The sequence below is a fragment of the Rhinolophus sinicus genome, chromosome 8 (assembly GCF_057876585.1).
Source record: "Rhinolophus sinicus isolate RSI-liver-muscle chromosome 8, RSI-T2T, whole genome shotgun sequence".
Lineage (NCBI taxonomy): Eukaryota > Metazoa > Chordata > Mammalia > Chiroptera > Rhinolophidae > Rhinolophus > Rhinolophus sinicus.
Window position 1 is genome coordinate 33,066,446 of NC_142508.1, and position 7,474 is coordinate 33,073,919.

The window sequence follows — 7,474 nt, forward strand, 5'->3', positions numbered from 1 at the left end:
ACAGTGAGACGGGGAACCACTGATATCGAGGAGGGAACTTCCACTGTATTTGCAAAGCAGTGGGGAGCCATTGAAGGATTTAGAGCTGGTAGATAACCAGAGATTTTTCAGAACTTGCTATGTTGAGCTGAGAAATGATTTAATGATCTTTCTCTTATCACCTGTACCGCTACTACCTCCCATGGCAGGACAGGGTAGTGTGGGGGTGGCAGGCACCTCTGTGTCTGTGGGTGCTGCCAGAGTGGGCTCAATTCCATGATCATTCCTTTCTCCCTTCTAGATTTTCCTGCTCAGGACTCTGTCCTTGCAGAAGAGAGGAACACTGGAGAAGACCAAAAGGAGGGCATAGAGATGTTTGACAATTTGCCATCTGCTGGATCCCAAGTGAGTCAGGCTTTCTTCTGACTTGGTTCTCCAATATGGCAATCTCACCTTCCTGATTTCTGGACCTTCCCTATCTAATTGAACTACATCCTCATTTTCTTTAAGTCTTCATGTAAATATCACGTAACTGTCTTCCCCTGGCTAGCTTATTTAAATTTTTCTTCTGATTCCCTTTCCAGCTTTATTTTCTCTCTTGTACTTATCACACATGCTATCTCTTTAACATTTTTCCTCTTTTCCTATCTCTTGAATTAATTTTTTTGTTTGTTTAGTATTTTATTTTATCTTTACTATTGGCTTATTCAAAACAATCTTCATGTGGTTTGCACTATTATTATGCTCTTTTTAATGTATGAAAGAAATGGCAGTTATTACAAGGATATGATATGGGTGTGGGGTTTTCTTTTTTTCAAAAATGCACTTGTCAAATCACGTTTTGAAACCTAAAAGACAATGAAATCAATACATTGCACTTCCTTTAGAACCAGAAAATAATTCATGCAAGTTGGCAATTAGGAAAAAACTGTCTAAGAAGGCTCCTTGATGGGGAGATAAGGAAAAAAAGGTTGAGAAACACTATTCTAGAAGACCTGTTTCTGAGAGTAGCCCTCTGTCCCTACAGTGTCCATGGCAAGGATCCTAAGAGAAGATGCTCACAGGGACAGCCGAGGTAATGTGAACGAGGAATTTACAAATGGGTGGATTATGACTGGGGAGCGCCTGCCCCTAAGGGCAGCTATGACTCAACTTTAGCTGATGGTGCCATGTGAGAAGGTGGGCCCAGGTCTTCTGATTTTTTAAAAGAGAAGCCAAAATTCTAGTTAGTAATATGAAATCTATAAACTTTTTGGTGATGTTAGCCAATATGAATGAAAAAAAAAAACCACCTTTTAAAACACACGTGAGCCAAATTAACCCCTCTGTAGGAACTGGGCAGCCAGGTAGTCATTGATCTGCATAATGTTGTCCTGGAAACACAAAAGGTGAATATTGGAGTGACGTCATAGGAATGGCGGCAGCGAGGTGGTCTTCTTGAGTTCTAATCTGGAACTTACCACAAATTGAACATCTATAACCCATCAAAGGACTCTCTGCTCATCACACAGAACAGCTAAGAGACTAGTACAAGGATTACTTCAAGGGCCCAGCCCAAGAGGCATAAGATTCAACACACCCAGAGGCCAACTCCAGATCAAACCAGAGTATTACCGGGTTTGACCTACAAGGGACACACCCAGAGGGAATTCTCTACAGGCACAAGAGCCCATAGGGGCCAAGTCTCATTTGAGTGATCAACCCTCACACAGCAGATCATCCACTGTGGGCAGAGCCAAGTCTCACAACTAGTTAGCCTAGGAGTAAATCCCACCTACTGACAAGCCAAAAGCAATTAAAATTCAGCTTTAACAGGGCAATATACACAACACAAGGGTCACCTTTGGAGCACACACACAGTAGAATAGGGAAGTGGTATAAGTCAAATATAAAGGGCACATATTATATAAGATAACCCAGCAAAACCCAAGAACCCTAGGGGAGCTATCTAATACATCGAAGTAAACACAGAGAGTCAGTCAGAATGGGAAAGCAAAGAAACATGTCCCAAATAAAAGAACAGAAGAAACCTCCAGAATTGGAACAAAATGAAATAGAGTGAACCAATCTATCAGAGACGGAGTTCAGAACACTGATGATAAGAATGTTTAAGGATACTTATCTGGCAGGAGAGATACAATGATCACGAAAGTGGTTTTCCCAGGGCGAGGCTTATCCATTGCACTCTGGATGTGCTGACCCCTGCGATTTCCCCAAATGTGGGAAACTCGACTGCATAATTTGTGGTAGTGGGGGACTGCATTCACCTTCTCCCCTGAAAAAAAAATGTTTAAGGAGCTTAGTGACGACATAAAGAAGGATAGAGAAATCATAATGAACAACCAGTTAGAACCAAAGAATATAATAACTGAAATAAAAAACACACTTGAAGTAATTATCAGAAGGTTAGATGAGGCAGAGGATCGAATCAGCGACTTAGAAGACAAGTTAGCAGAGATCACCCAAACGGAACAACAAAAAGAAAAAAGAATAAAAAACAATGAAAATAGTTTAAAGACCTCGGGGATAACATCAAGCGCAAAATTTACATCATAGGAATACCAGAAGGTGAAGAGAAAGGAGCAAGGAATCGAGAACATATTTGAAGTAATAATGACTGAAAACTTCGCTAACCTGGTGAAGGAAACCGACATACAAGCCCAGGAAGTGCAGAGAGTTCCAACCAGAATAAACCCAAACAGGTCCACACCAAGACACATTATAGTTAAAATGGCAAAAGTTAAAGACAAAGAGAGAATCCTAAAAGCAAGAGAGAGACAGACGGTTACATACAAGGAAACTCCTATAAGACTATCAATGACTTTTCTACAGAAACTTTACAGGCCAGGAGGGAGTGGCAGGAGGTACTCAAAGTGATGAAAAACAAAGGCCTACAACCTAAATTGCTTTATTCAGCAAGGCTATCATTTAAAATTGAAGGAGAGATAAAGACCTTGCCAGAAAAGAATAAGCTAAAGGAATTTATTACCACCAAGCCAGCAATGCAGGAAATATTAAAAGGGCTTCTGCAAACAGAAAAAAGGTGAAAATAACTACAAATTTAAAAAATGGCAGTAACTATGTACCTATCGGTAATCACTTTAAATGTAAATGGATGAAATGCTCCAATCAAGAGACATAGGGTGGCTGAGTGGATAAGAAAGCAAGACCCTTGCATATGCTGTATACAAGAGACTCACCTCAGATCAAAAGACTCACACAGGCTGAGAGTGAAGGGTTGGGTAAGATATTTCATGCAAATAGGAATGAGAAAAAAGCTGGAGTTGCAATACTATATCTGACAAAATAGACTTCAAAATGAAGAATATATTAAAAGACAAAGATGGGCACTACATAATAATAAAGGGATCGATCTGACAAGAGGACATGACCCTAGTAAACATCTATGCACCCAACGTAGGAGCACCTAAATGTATAAAACAGATATTGACTGACATAAAGACAGAGATGAACAGTAACACTATCATAGTAGGGGATTTCAACACACCTCTAACAAGAAGGGACAGGTCTTCCAGACAGAAAACCAATATGGAAACAACGGCCTTAAATGACACATTGGACCAGTTGGATTTAATCGATATTTTCAGAGCATTTCACCCCAAAGCTGCAGAATACACGTTCTTCTCAAGCACACATGGAACATTTTCCAAGATAGTCCACATGTTAGGCCACAAAACAAGTCTTGATAAATTTAAGAAAATTGAAATCATACCAATTGTCTTCTCTGACCACAGTGCTATGAAATTAGAAATCAACTGCAGGAAAAAAACTGGAAGACACACAAATACATGGAGGCTGAATAACATGCTACTAAATAATGAATGGGTAAACAATGAGATCAAGGAATCTTGGTCAAGAAATCAAAAGATATCTCGAGACAAACGAAAATGAAAACATGATGACCCAAAAGCTATAGGATGCAACGAAAGCAGTACTAGGAGGGAAATTCATAGCAATGCAGGCTTACCTAAAGAAACAAGAAACCTCACTAATTAACAGTTTATCTTCACACTTAAGAGATCTGGAAAAAGAACAGCAAAATAAGCCCAAAGGGAGTACAAGGAAGGAAATAATAAAGATCAGAGTGGAAATAAATGAAATAGAGACCAGAAAAACAATACAAAAGATCAATGAATCCAAGAGTTGGTTTTTAGAGAAGATAAACAAATTCGACAAACCTTTAACCAGACTCATCAAACAAAAGAAGAAAGAAAAAAAAAAGAGAGAGGCCCCAAATTAATAAAATCAGAAATGAAAGAGGAGAAGCGACAACAGACAGCACAGAAATACAAATAATTTTAAGAAATCACTATGAGCATCTATATGCCAACAACTGAGACATTCTGGAAGAAATGGACAATTTTCTAGAAGCAGACAACCTTCCGAGGCTAACTCAAGAAGAAACGAAAAACCTGAATAGACTGATAACCACCAGGGAAATTGAATCAGTAATCAACAAGCTCCCAACAAACAAAAGCTCTGGACCAGATGGCTTTACAGATGAATTTTACAAAATGTTCAAAAAAGAATTATCACCTATTCTCCTCAAACTATTCCAAAAAATCCAAAAGGAGGGAAGGCTCCCAAACACTTTTTATGAGGCCATTATCACCCTGATCCCCAAATCAGACAAAGAGATTACAAAAAAAGAAAACTACAGGCTGATATCCCAAATAAACATAGATGCAAAAATCCTCAACAAAATCTTAGTGAACAGAATTCAGCAATACATTAAAAAGATCATACACCGTGATCAAGTGGGATTCATTCTTGGTATGCAAGGGTGGTACAACATCTGCAAATCAATTAATGTGATACACATTAACAAAATCAAAAATAAAAATCATGATCATATCAATAGATGCAGAAAAAGCATTTGACAAAATCTAGCAGCCATTTATGATAAAAACTCTTAAGAAAGTGGGCATAGAGGGACCATATCTCAACATAATAAAGGCCATCTATGATAAACCCACAGCTAACATCACACTCAATGTGGAAAAGCTAAAACCATTCCCCTGAAGATCAGGAACAAGGCAAGGTTGCCCACTTTCTCCACTTCTATTCAACATAGTGCTGGAAGTCCTAGCCACAGCAATCAGACAAGAAAAAGAAATAAATGGCATCCAAATTGGTAAGGAGGAAGTGAAATTGTCATTATATGCAGATGACATGATACTATATATAGAAAACCCTAAAGACTCCACCAGAAAACTATTAGAACTGATAAATGAATTTAGTAAAGTAGCAGAATACAAAATTAATATTCAGAAATCAGTTGCATTTGTATATACCAATAATAAAATATCAGAAGGAGAATTAAAAAAACAATCCCATTTACAATTGCTTCAAAGACTATAAAATACCTGGGAATAAATTTAACCAAGGAAGTGAAAGATCTGTACTCAGAAAATTATAAGACACTGAAGAGAGAAATTAAAGAAGATACAAATAGATGGAAATACATACCATGCTCATGGATAGGAAGAATTAAAATCGACATTATTTTATTGAGGAAAAATGGCGGTGTGAGGTGAGCCTCTGTAAAGCTCCCCTGGAATTTACAATGAATCGAACAACAAAAACTCCATAAAGGACTTCCTGCACAGTAGACAGGCAAGACGAAGAGGCCCACTACCGAAATCACCTACAGGTGGGAGATCTACGCGAGTGGGGGGTGGGGGGGGTAGGAGGAAAGGGAGAAGTGCTGAGACGGAGCCGCGGAGGCGGCAGGTCGCAGACCTAGCTCAGTGCTCTGAGCTTGCTGCTTCCCGGAACTACCGCAGCTGCAGGACAGGGAAGAACTCGGACTGCTAGGACTCCACTTCCCACAGGGCTGAGGGGGCAGCATATAACATGGCTGAACCCAAAGCTCACGGCAGAGACCTCGGAGAAAAGACTGAGGGAAGAAGGCTGAAAACAGTGGTTTAAGCCCTCATTGCCAAGCAGAGAATGGAAGCCTTAGGCACTGAGACTAGCCGCCCCTTCCCTACCCTCCCAGAGCTCACCCGGCCCCCACCTGCCCGGTGCTAGATACAGAACAGTAGCAGTGTCAGATCAAAAGAATAGAATATTTGCTGTTCTGAGAACTGTGGACTGCAGACACAAATTCGCAGCCCAACTAGTTCCGGCAAAGGGTAGGGAGCTGTGGAAGCAGGACCGGCTGTGGTGGTGGTCGCTGCCATTGCTCTGGGCCACCTCTCACAACTCACCCCTCCCCTGGCCCCACTTATCTGGGAAGATCCCTGCAGGAGTAAACAGAACTGCTGAAACATACGGGCTCTGAATCTGGAGCTGGAAGAGCTTTGGAACATCAAAAGCTCTCTGCATACCCACTGGGACACTGCGCCCTGTGACCTAGACGAACTATTAACAGAGGAGAAGCCCGTCTCCCAGGGAATCCCCCCACTGTGTGAGAAGCTGGAATAGTGCAGAGAAAACATAGCACTACCGTGTGGGAGAAGAAAAATAAGCTGCAGTCGGAGAAAAAATAAAACATTCTACCAACAAGTACTGGAAAACAAAAGAAAGACCGCTTCCTATCAACCTGTTGCAGAAGCCACTCCTGTAGATGTCTAGGAAGAGAAATAGTAAACCAGTAATTGCCATGAATAACCAAGGCAACAAGATAGCTCAGAAAGAAAGTGAAAAATCTCCTGAAAAGGCAGATACAGAAATATGTGACTTAAATGACAGAGAATTCGAGATTGCAGTTCTGAAAAAACTCAACGAGATGCAAGAAAACACAGATAGGCAGTTAAATGAACTCAGAAACACAATCAAAGAACAGCATGAGCATTTTACGAAAGAGATTAAAATTTTAAAAAAGAACCAAATAGAATTTCTGGGATAAAGAACTCAATAGAAGAAATTAAGAATTAAATAACCAGCTTAGGTAGTAGAGTTGACCAGATGGAGGAAAGAATCAATGACATCGAAGATAGAAACCTGCAAATGACACAGAAGGAAGAAGAAAGAGACTTGAGACTTAAAAGAAATGAAAGAACTCTACAAGAACTTTCTGACTCCATCAGAAAGGGCAATATAAGAATAATGGGCATACCAGAAGGAGAAGAAAGAGAGAAGGGAACAGAGAATATATTCAAACAAATTGTCGATGAGAACTTCCCAAACTTGTGGACAGAACTGGATCCTCAAATCCAAGAAGCAAATAGAACACCTAGTTACCTCAATCCCAACAGGCTTTCTCCAAGGCACATTGCATTGAAGCTGTCTAAAATCAACGACAAAGAAAGAATCCTCAAGGCAGCCAGGGAAAAGAAGATGGTAACTTACAAAGGAAAGCCCATTAGATTGTCATCAGATTTTTCAGCAGAAACTCTTCAAGCCAGGAGGGAGTGGAACCAAATATTCAAACTATTGAAATCGAGAAATCATGAGCCAAGAATAATATATCCAGGAAAGATATCCTTTAGATATGAAGGAGGAATAAAGACCTTTCCAGACATACAGA

At 40.0% G+C, this 7,474-nt stretch overlaps 1 non-coding gene across 1 annotated transcript; it reads left to right on the forward strand.

Moving 5' to 3' along the window:
• The first annotated feature begins 2,093 nt into the window (after positions 1-2,093).
• Positions 2,094-2,257, forward strand: LOC141567770 (U1 spliceosomal RNA). Its single transcript, XR_012490599.1, has one exon. It is a non-coding gene; the product is annotated as a U1 spliceosomal RNA (small nuclear RNA).
• The last annotated feature ends 5,217 nt before the right edge of the window (positions 2,258-7,474 follow it).